Source organism: Lactuca virosa, chromosome 6 (assembly GCF_052849685.1).
Source record: "Lactuca virosa cultivar CGN04683 chromosome 6, Lactuca_virosa_CGN04683_v6, whole genome shotgun sequence".
Classification (NCBI taxonomy): Eukaryota; Viridiplantae; Streptophyta; class Magnoliopsida; order Asterales; family Asteraceae; genus Lactuca; species Lactuca virosa.
The window spans coordinates 260,599,246-260,611,831 of record NC_136431.1 but is presented as its reverse complement, the minus strand read 5'-3'; the positions used below and the strand labels follow the sequence as shown (position 1 = coordinate 260,611,831).

Below are 12,586 nucleotides of genomic sequence, written 5' to 3'. Positions count from 1 at the left end.
AACGCCTGAAATATGATTTGAATCATCTCTATGGCCGTTGGTTTGGAATTGGATGGTGCGTCGGTGGTTACGGAATAAAGAAGTTACATAAACACCCCTTTTACTTTAATTGAATAATCAGATTCTGCTATTTTTAAAAAATAGGGAAATTGAGTAATATAACCATAATGTAATGTAATATGTATTCCAATAAAATAACTAAAAGAAATTGTTTTTTTTTTTGTTTGTTTTTTTTTTTTCAAAAACAACCACCAAGTCTTGAATGGACATTTTGGAATGAGAAAAAAAAATCTAATAAAAAAATACATTTTGAACTCACATTCCAATATTTTGACTGAAATTTTAGAGTCTTTTTCCGAAATTCGATTAATAACTCTTGATTTTTTAGAAAAAAATTTACTTTTTATTTAAGTCTAATAAAAAGTTAAACAAACATAGTAAATGTGAATTATATACGATATTATGATATAAAATTAAATATTTGATTGAAAAACGGTAGCATTAAACATTTCAAAATGGATATTTTAGACATAAATAGAGAAATTTCTTTGGAAAAAATTGGAAAAAACAAAAAAGAAACCCAAAAGTTGAAGATAAATGTGGAATGAGACGTTCGGAAGCGACTCCTTTTATTACTAACAACACCCAAGCGACTCCTTGGCTCCATGCTGAATTTGTTAGAATTTTTATCATGATATGCTTTTATTGATTTTGTTTATTTGCCTTTAGTAAATTTATTAACTTTTAAGACTACATTAGTTTATCAAATTAATTAACTTTTATGTTGAATATAACTATTTGTAATACTAGCAATGCAGATTATTTCATTATTTTTTTGCTAGCTACTTGCTAATGAGTAGGTTGTTCATTTGACATCGTCATCGTTTGCAAGTTGATCACAAATTATATGATAACCAAATTATATATTCGTCAACCTCTTATCTGAATATTATTACGCTTGACATCATTCGAGAAACAATTGAGAATGAAAATCTTCTTAAGCTAAAACACCACATGTTCCACGGTGCACGCCAAATTGTTTTGGTCAAAAAGATCTATGAAGCTAATCAAACGAATCTAGAAAAAGGGTCGTGGTGTTTTAGAATGTATATCTTAAAATGTAGAAATGCAGAACTAGAAAGAACAACGCGAGATATACAAGGGAAGTCTTTGATCTTTCAAGATATCCGACATAAAACTTCGTGAAACATCCAAAAAATACGGTCCAAAAATTTCGTTTTTAAATCATTATTAAAACCATAAATATCATCACCATAGTATAAAATCATAAACCATGTATCTCAAAATATTATAATATTTGTCAACATATCAGAATCTCATATCAAATATCAGAGTAAATCTCCCAGGCCAGAAAACTGTGGTGTGTGTCATGCGATCATCCCGAGCCCTTCCCTTTGCTAGTGGAAGTACCTGAAACCAAAACTGAAAACTGTAAGCACGAAGCTTAGTGAGTCTCCCCAAACTACCACATACCATACACATATAACATGAAACTAGGATATACAGGCCCCGCCCACACTCATGGAGATACGATCCCCGCCCACACTCCACTAGCTGGGAGATACGGGCCCCGCCCACACTCCGCTGACTCTGAGATACGGGCCCCGCCCACACTCAGCTACTTCGAGATATGGGCCCGCCCACACTCGGCTACTATGAGATACGGGCCCCGCCCATACTCAGCTGCTATGAGATACAAGCCCCGCCCACACTCAGCTACTAAACAAACATACATGTATCACACAGACAACAAGTATAACTAAATCTATCAATCAGACATATATCATAATCAAACTAAGTCGTGAGATACGGGCCAAGCCCATACTAGGCTACTATGAGATACGGGCCTCGCCCACACTCAACTACTAACATATCATGCTACGGGCCGACCTTGGTGCCTTAGACCCGTTCCTACTGAAGGAAACTCACCTCGCAAGACTGACTGCTGAAAACTCGGGTGAGGAATCCTTTTCTGCTGCTCCGGCGACTCTCCGACTATAAATTACATAATAACACTTAATCAAAACCTGATAACCCTTCATAGGGTAAAATGACCATTTTACCCCTGGTCAAAGTCAACATCCTGGTCAAAGTCAAAGTTAAGGTCAACTCCCAGTCAACCCCAAATCGTCGAGTCATCTCCTAACTCGGCGAGTTCATGAGCAACTCAGACACGTGGTCAACTAAGTCAACTCGTCGAGTCCCTTCCCGAACTCGTCGAGTTCTTCCTGTCATAACATCGGGACATATCGACTCTAACTAGTCGAGTCCCCTCCTTGGACTCGTCGAGTTCTTCAGCTTCCGAGTCCTAATCTTGTCCAACTCACTGAGTCATATCCTAAACTCAATGGTTTCACTCACAACCAGAAAAGGAGTTAGGGTTCACGACCCGACTCGCCGAGTCCAAGAACAACTCGTCGAGTCCTCCATGTGACATATCCATTCAGTCGATTCTAATCCTTTCCAATGCTTCTAACTCATAGATATGGACTACTTAGACTAGCATTACACGTAAAGTTGCTAACTTTACGTACATGCATGGTGTTATGAAGCTTCAACACCAAATCCAAGCCAAAATAAAGGTCTAAGTCATAGAATGGAGCCATGGCTGAATAAAGGTGGCAACTTAGAGCTTCTAAAGCTCAAGAGTGCCCACATCTGAAGTCCTTTCATCCCCAAGGGTTCAAATCTCGGATTGACCTTGGAAATGGCCCAAAAATGACAACATACAAGCTAAGAAGGAGATCTAAGTGAATAACAACCAAGGTATAAGCTTTATATCTCTATGAAGACAGAAATGAGTCCTTAGCTCTTCTGTAACTCCAAGCCTTTGCTTCCCTCTTCTAGCTTTAAATCACAAAAATGGAAAGAAATAGCTCAAGATCACTCAAGGTTGATTTGGGTTTCGAGATTAGGGTTTGGAGGTGATGGAGGCTGGGATGGAGGCCAGATATGATGCTTAAATAGGGTGCCAACCCTAAAGATTAGGGTTTCATCCAGCCTGTCCTACTCGTCGAGTCAGGGTTGCGACTCGTCGAGTAGCTCACTTAAAACCCGCGCATATACTGCCTTCTACTCAACGAGTCAGGGCTACCAACTCGTCGAGTCCTTCTTTCAAAATAATTAATTAATTAATTAAATGTGTACCAGGGAACCGGGCGTTACACCTTGGATGCGTGAGACAATTTGTTTAATATGAACGAGTTACAACTAAGATTATGAGAGCTAAAGAGAGTACACCCAGGTGATTGTGTGTGTTTGTGTGTCCTCTCAACTCATAGTATTTACAGACAATTACAATGAATTCCGACTTGAAAGCTAACAACTTGTTCCTCTAAATTCGGAAATGTTCTCTTATCCTTACTTGAATGTTTGGAACCTGATTTTACTTGGCCTACCTTTATTCAAGATCCAAGATCTAAGATCCAAGATGTGAATGAAGATGTTAAATAATTCAAAAGATTGAAGATAATGATAAAGATGTTAAATGTTAAGTAAGATAAAATTTCAGCCATAACAAGAACAACCATGTTTCTCCATCAAATCTAAAGATCATAATAATAATGAAATTTGTCATGTCTTTCCAGCGGCGTACTTTGTAATTTTATAGGTGAAACTAATAATATTGAAATAATAACAAGAAAATTAAGAATACAAACGGAAAACTATATCCCAAGCTCTTTTCTTAGGAACAAAGTCTGAAGTTTATATATCATCAATTTTTGCAGCAACAATGAAATCCTTCATGCTCAACCCTCCTACAAGCAACGATCAAAGAATAAATAAAATATCAGAAGAACCAATTCCTTTAACATGTTTGCATTTTGTTTAATGAAACCACAAAAAAATGATGGTGTGAGTGTGGTTATAGGTTACCTATGGAAGAAGTCCAAAGCTTCCAGGTGAAGTAGATTTTACAATGTTGAAGATTTTGTTTATGAGAATTACTCCACATTCATAATCTCTAAGCTTCCATAAACATCGTAGCTTTAGTTTTCCCTCTTCCTTTACTAGCCTCCAACCAACGACCTACATCAAGTATACAAAATCAAAATCAATCAATTTTGACCCCAAATCATATCAAACAAGTCAAGAACACTAACACCCATAGTTTAAAACTAAGCACTAAAAAAGAGAGAGCGAAGGTTTGGTGAAATGAACCTTTCGCAATAGCTGTTGTGCATCATCATCGAAAATGGGAGACTGCAAATGGGAAATTGGAGTGCATTCTTGTTGAGCAAGGGACATAGCAACATTGAGGATGAGAATCCTATGCTCGGTGTCCAAAGTACCTACTCTATCACTAAAATTTGTCTCTATTTCCGCCTTTGGCACCAAAGTCACCCTGAGAATCATTGCCTAAAGCAAAACTTTTTCTTCTTGTTGATATTGACCTTCGACGAAGCAGACGATGGTCATTCAAAATTACAGGATTGTAGATAAAGTAAGTAGATAATCGAAGCAAAGAGTCGCAAAACCCGTCATCGATCGTTTTTCTTAATTCTTATCTTCCCATGCAGACGGATGGATGGACCAAACTTTGTTTATTTTTCCATATCTTATCCAATTTTTATTTAAAAAGGGTAAATATCACAAAAAAAACATTAAATTTACACCAAAATTCTAATTTTACACTTTTTTATCTCAAATTTGACACTGTATTTTTCAATTTTTTACAATTCTGACCACTTAACCGGTCAACCAGATTACTTGCTGATGTGACATGATGACGTGTCAATTTTGATTACATGACATGCTGACGTGTCAAAGTAGAATTTCTTTCCCACAAAAGTCACTAAGTTTTCACCTTTTTTTTTTAAATTTTCACACTAAGTTTAATTTTTTCTATCAATTTTGACACTCTATTTTTTTGTTCCAAATCGAACATTATTTTTTCCAATTTTTTCAATGTTGACTATTTTCCATTTGAAACCGTATAAATATATTCTATTATTACATTTTAAACCTATAAATACATTTTTTTCATTTAAAACCACATTTTTATATAAATACAAGTTTTTATTTTTATTTATTTTTATTTATTTTTTATTATTTTTAACATTCAAATCATAATGTTATGCATAAATTGATGGGTTTTAGGTAAAACAAATAAACTAGAAACAATTCCTAAGTTCACATGCAACCTACTTTGGATCTATGTTTTAACTATTGAACATACAACTTTGAATTGCAAAACAAGAACCCTAGAGGGGAGAGGCTAATTTTGAAATTAACAAACTAGGGTTTAGGGTTTACATACCTTTCAATTGTTATAGCAAACAATTGATATTCCCTTGATCTTGATCTTGATCTTCTTAGAAGCTTTAGCACCACAAGTGTAATGCCTCTAATGGAATCACACCCAAACTAGCAAGAAGGAAAGTAGAAGAGAGAGGGGAGAGGGAGTATGTAAAATCTCGGCCTTAGGGTTTCTTCAAAAGAAAGAGTACCAAAAACATGAACCAGGAGGCTCCTTATATAGCTGAGGGATCTAGGGTTTAAGGGAAACCCTAGTTATCCTTTGCTTAGGGCCTAAGCAAACCCAAGGGCCTTATCCAAGCCCATATGGACGAAATTATTAGGGTTTCCCCTAAAGATTTCGTCCACCCTCTTCTAAGGGGGTTCTAGAGCCTTCCACTCAACTATTAGATAATTGCAAACTAGTCCCTGCACCTTATAATTAATTCTTTTAACCCCAAAATCAATTCTGATTAATTTCTGGCTAACAATTAATTAAACATAATGATTTCTAATTAATATATTAATCCATTAACATATTAATAAATCATTTATATATATATATATATATATATATATATTAATTTATTAATCTTATAAATTAATATCTCTCCTTTCATAATTTCCTTGTCCAGTTGCTAGGTTGAGGGCAACCCAAAAGGACTGTGCTGCTATCAATTCAAGTACATACCAATTATAGTTATGGGCTTAGTACATACCAACAGTCTCCCACTTGGATATTCTAATCCCAAGAATATAGGCAGCTTCTCCAAGGTCTTTCATGGCAAAACACTTTCCAAGCCAAGACTTAACTTCTTTCAAGGTTGGAACGTCGTTACCAATGAGTAATATGTCATCGACATACAACACCATAAAAGTTACTATACTCCCACTAGCCTTGATATACACACAGAACTCATCTTCACTTCTAGAGAAACCAAACTCTTTGACTTTCTCATGGAAGCAAAGATTCCAACTGCGAGATGCTTGTTTCAATCCATAAATGGATTTCTCAAGCTTGCACACTCTATTGGGGAACTTTGCATCAACAAAACCCTCTGGCTGACTCATGTAAACATCTTCAGCCAACTTCCCATTAAGGAAAGCAGTTTTGACATCCATCTGCCAGATTTCATAATCATGAAAGGCAGCTATGGCGAGCAATATCCTAATAGATTTAATCTTAGCCACTGGCGAGAAGGTCTCATCATAGTCAACCCCTGGGGTTTGAGTGAAACCTTTTGCAACCAGTCGAGCCTTGAATGTGTGTACATTTCCATCCATGTCTGTCTTCTTCTTGAAGATCCATTTGCACCCAACTGTCTTACGACCTGGTGCACTATCAACCAAATTCCAAACTTGGTTGTCATACATGGACTTAATCTCGCTGTCCATTGCCTCTTTCCACTTGGAAGCCTCTGGGCCTGCCATTGCTTCCTTATAAGTGACTGGTTCATCTAAGTTTACCAGTGTTCTGTCACTTATGAATGTGTCACCATCTGAAGTAATATGAAAACCATACAACTCAGGTGGCACACTCACCCTAGTGGATCTTCTAAGAGGTAATGAGTTATCGATTGGTTCAACAGGAACTGTTTCCTCTGGTTGAGTGCTAGTGTCATCTAAGGTTCCTTCATTGGCTGAATCTTGAATTTCTTCAAGGTCAATAGTGCTCCCACTGTCCTCTTTGAATATGAGCTCTCTTTCAAGAAAGACTCCTCTTCGTGCTATAAAGACCACGTTTTCACTAGGCCTGTAGAACAAATATCCAAAAGACTGCTTTGGGTAACCAATGAAAACACATTTCTCACTTCTAGCTGCTAGCTTGTCGTGAGTCTCTCGTCTTACGAAAGCTTCACAACCCCAGACTTTAATATGTGCTAACGAGGGAACTTTCCCTGTCCACATTTCGTGAGGTGTTTTGGCAACCTTCTTTGTAGGGACAAGATTGAGGATGTGGGCGGCTGTCTCTAAGGCATACCCCCAGAAGTGAATAGGAAGCGAAGCCCGACTCATCATAGAACGAACCATGTCTAACAAGGTTCGATTGCGCCTCTCAGCTACACCATTTAACTGTGGTGTCCTAGGAGGAGTCAATTGTGAGACTATCCCACATTCTTTCAGATAGTCGTTAAACTCGATACTAAGATACTCCCCGCCTCTATCGGATCTAAGTATCTTTATCTTTCTGCCCAATTGATTTTCGACTTCATGCTTAAACTCTTTGAACTTTTCAAAAGTTTCTGACTTATGCTTGATCAAGTAGATATATCCATATCTGCTATAATCGTCAGTGAAAGTCACATAGAATCGATTAGCATCTCTTGTAGTTGATCTGAAGGGCCCACACACATCTGTGTGTATGAGATCCAACAGACCTTCACCTCTTTCACAAGACCCTGTGAATGGTGATTTTGTCATCTTTCCCAAAAGACAAGATTCACACATATCATCTGACTTTAGGTCAAATGATTCCAACACTCCATCCTTTTGGAGTTGGGTATGCGTTTCTTGTTAATGTGTCCAAGACGACAATGCCACAAGCATGCCTTGTCTACACTATTAGACAAGTCAATATTAAGTACACTATTTCCTAGGCTATCAACACAAGTCACTGTTTCATACACACCATTACAAGGCAAAGCTTCAAACATAAAAACACCATTCTTATAAACAGAAATTGAACCATTCAAATCATTAAAAGAATATGTAAAACCTTGTCTGAACAATGCATGAAATGAAATAATGTTTCTCGTCATCTCAGACGAATAGCAACAATTTATTAAATCTAATCTAACATCATTACTAAGCAGAAGCTGATAAACTCCGATCTTGGTTACTGGTGAAGACTTTCTGTTTCCCATGATCAGGTTTATCCTTCCTCGCTCTATCTCCTCACTTTCCTTTAGACCCTGCAAATCAAAACAGATATGAAAACCACATCCTGTATCAAGGACCCATGAACGAGAAGATAATGAGTTATTAGCAGAAATAGTGTAAATACCTGTCGAAGATGGCTTCACTTTGCCATCCTTGATATCTTGCAGATATTGTGGGCAAGATCTCTTCCAATGCCCCTTTTGGTTGCAGTAAAAGCAAACTGCCTCTTTTGGATCAGAAACATGGGGAGTGGAACCATTGGGCTTAGCCTTTGGGCCATTACTAGATGACCCAGCTTGAGCCTTGCTCTTCCAGTTTTGCTTGGGAGGACCTTTCCTCTTTTTCCCCTTTCCCTGTCCAATAGCCAACACAGGGGCACTCGTAGGTGTGGAGGGTATACTTTTACCCTTCATCTCTGCCTCAGCTGTCTGCAACAAGTTGTGCAATTGGGCCAAGGTCTGCTCAGTATTGTTCAAATGGTAAGTTAGAATAAACTGACCATAACATTCAGGAAGTGAGTTCAAGACCATGTCAATGGCCAATTCCTCATCAAAGTGAATATTGAGCTTGACCAAACGCTCTATGTAGCGTTGCATTCTTTGCACATGTGACACAACCGACTCCCCATCTTTCATCTTGCAAGCCATGAGTGACTTGAATACTTCGAACTTTTCTTGACGAGCTCGCTTATGGTACTTTTCCATAAGGTCCTTGTTCATCTCGAAAGGCCAGTAGTCCTCATAGTACCTCTGCAATTCTGGGGACATAGTTGCCACCATGATGCATGCCACTTTGGTAGCATCATCATAATGTTTCTTGTAGGCAGCAAGATCTTCAGGAGTAGCTTCATTCTCATCAAGCTCTTTGAGCTCCTTTTCAAGAACATATTCTTTGTTCTCGAAACGAAGATCCATCTTGATGTTGCGCATCCAATCGTTATAGTTTGAGCCATCCATAACGACTTTGGAGCAGATATTGAGCAAAGAGAAGTTTTGGTTGGAGGAGGACGAAGCAGAAGTGTTTCTAGGAGTAGACATCTGAAAAAAAGTTTTAGTTAGATTTCAAGATACCTTAATAAAATAACCCAAAGATATAATATCAAGATTAGGATCCAACTATGAAGATTCACAACTCAGAAAGGTAGGTGAATGACGATTCACCAATTCCACCATTAGACGAAACAAACGAAGTGAAATTCCTAATTCTTTTGAGATACATTGAAACTATTCAATGGCATGTTTTAATCTCAGATTATGCTCTTCTATTTGTGACTGGGATGCCGAGGATCACAAACAAGATGTGAATAACCATGCAAATGTGCTTGGTAACCTCATTGTCTTTATCATTAACTATTGATGTGCTGGTAAACCACACACGCTCCATCAAAATGACAATTATGAGATACCCATTACTACGCTTTATTAGTGCCTTTTAGTGTGCTGGTTAACCACACACGCTCCACTAACGACCAATAAAGCATAATGTGCAATTTCATGGATTAGCATACTTTTCACATTTTTCCTAAAGTAACTAGAGTTGGGATTTTTGAAAATAATGTTCTAGTACTTTTAATATCATTATACTTTTAATGAGAAGTAGTTGTCCTATCAAATCCGTTCTGCTAACGACCCTCCACTAATCAAGGAAGCGGTGGGTGAGAGTGGACACCCATTCAACTACCATTTTATAGGCAGTTTCCTTATACCCCCCTTATAGATTAGCTTCGTGAATGAGGCATACTAGCGATTTGACTGACCATATTCTTATACATATAATATTAAACCTTTAATTATAATATATATATAAGGTGTGTTTTAAAACATTTTAAAACTTCAAGGGTTTATATAAATTTCGAAATTCAAACTATTAAATTTAAATTTAAATAAACCAATTAACTAGATTTAATATTTATCTTTTAATTAACTATTAATCAAATTATTAAATCTTGTAAGGATTATCTAATTAAATTAATCAATTAATTTAATCCTAATCCTTATCCCTCTAAATTTCGAAAATTAGGGTAAGGATAATTATCCAATTAATCTAATTAAGTAACAATTATCCAAAACAAGAAACCCTAAAACTTATAGCAAATTTCGAAATTTACAAGGGATGAGGCTAGGGTTTTCAAAACCCTAACCCTAATTTCGATTAGGGTTCTTTGGAGGCTAGGGTTTTCGAAAAAACCCTTTGATCCAAAACCCTAGAAATCGAAAATTGGCCTTTAGGGTTTAATAGCTATAAACCCTAATTTGCAATTCAACAATTGTAGCAATTCAATTTAAAACAACAATGGCTCTGATACCACTGATGGGTTTTAGGTAAAACAAATAAACTAGAAACAATTCCTAAGTTCACATGCAACCTACTTTGGATCTATGTTTTAACTATTGAACATACAACTTTGAATTGCAAAACAAGAACCCTAGAGGAGAGAGGTTAATTTCGAAATTAACAAACTAGGGTTTAGGGTTTACATACCTTTCAATTGTTATAGGAAACAATTGATATTCCCTTGATCTTGATCTTGATCTTCTTGGAAGCTTTAGCACCACAAGTGTAATGCCTCTAATGGAATCACACCCAAACTAGCAAGAAGGAAAGTAGAAGAGAGAGGGGAGAGGGAGTATGCAAAATCTCGGCCTTAGGGTTTCTTCAAAAGAAAGAGTACCAAAAACATGAACCAGGAGGCTCCTTATATAGCTGAGGGATCTAGGGTTTAAGGGAAACCCTAGTTATCCTTTGCTTAGGGCCTAAGCAAACCCAAGGGCCTTATCCAAGCCCCTATGGACGAAATTATTAGGGTTTCCCCTAAAGATTTCGTCCACCCTCTTCCAAGGGGGTTCTAGAGCCTTCCACTCAACTATTAGATAATTGCAAACTAGTCCCTGCACCTTATAATTAATTCTTTTAACCCCAAAATCAATTCTGATTAATTTCTGGCTAACAATTAATTAAACATAATGATTTCTAATTAATATATTAATCCATTAACATATTAATAAATCATTTATATATATATATATATATATATATATATATATATATATATTAATTTATTAATCTTATAAATTAATATCTCTCCTTTCATAATTTCCTTGTCCAGTTGCTAGGTTGAGGGCAACCCAAAAGGACTGTGCTGCTATCAATTCAAGTACATACCAATTATAGTTATGGGCTTAGACACCTAATCCAACATAAATATGTATTATTTATATCATGCGAACCAAACTAACCATAAACTTCAAATAAGGTGTAAAAACTTCATGGGTTGCAAACCTGACCTCTGGACTTTGATCGACTACATGTGTCCAAACCTCCAAACTCATTTTAAATTGTGTATTTAATATAAAATACAGTTTTTATATAACTAATACATATTTATACATAAAATTATGGTTTGAATGTAAAAAAACCTTGTATTATTGCAAAAATATGGTTTTTAAATGAAAAAAAATATATATTAATACGGTTTAAAATGTATTAAAAAATATTTATACAGTTTCAAATTGAAAATTGTCAATATTGAACAAAATTGGAAAAAATGATGTTCAATTTGGAAGAAAAAAAACAAAGTGTCAATGTAACAACATAATTTTCAAAACAATTTTTCATTTTTAAAACATAATTCCATTTATAAGATATCATAAAAATCCATTGTATCACATGTCATCATAATAAAACAAATCCCAAGATCTCTAATACATAAATCCCATCGGTGTGTACAGATCATGCCGGCGCCTTCCCGCGATCCTCACTGGTACCTGAAACACATCACACAAACACTATAAGCATAAATGCTTAGTGAGTTCCCCAAAATACTACATACAGCACATAAGCCACTCGAGGCTATAGCTCTACGAGACCTTCCGGTCAATGTGTCTCAGGGGCCTTCCGGTCCCACAATCTGAGTAGACCTTCCGGTCCTACTCTGTCGACCTTCCGGTCCATACACTGTTGACCTTCCGGTCCATACCATGCTACTCATAACATACATAACATATACATCTCACATAACAACATATATCACATACTCGTCATAGTATATAAGACCTTCCGGTCACACATAATTACCACTCTAGGTAAGATATAGTAAGAAGACTCACCTCGTATGATGTCTAGTAACTCACGTGCTCGATATCCCTGAATCTCGAAACAATGACCTAGACCCGCCTAATCACATAAAGTAATTATTTCAAATCATTAACGACTCTCAAGGCTAGACTAATCCCTTCCTATGTCCTCTCAGAAGGCTAAAAGACCATTTTACCCCTCAATGGTCCCAAAAGTCTAATTGTTTGACCAAACCCTAAAAGTCAACGAAAGTCAACTGAAGGGTGGTACGCGGCGCGTACCAGATCTGTACGCGGGGCGTACTCCGCGATCATCCAGAGTCGGGGAACTCGACCCCCTACGCGGCGCGTACTGGGATTACGCCCAGCGTAAG

The 12,586-nt window shown here is 36.7% G+C and overlaps 1 pseudogene; it reads right to left on the bottom strand.

The window, feature by feature from the left end:
• Window positions 1–3,666: 3,666 nt before the first annotated feature.
• LOC145122483 (putative pterin-4-alpha-carbinolamine dehydratase, chloroplastic) lies at window positions 3,667–11,468 on the bottom strand (annotated as a pseudogene).
• Window positions 11,469–12,586: the final 1,118 nt, after the last annotated feature.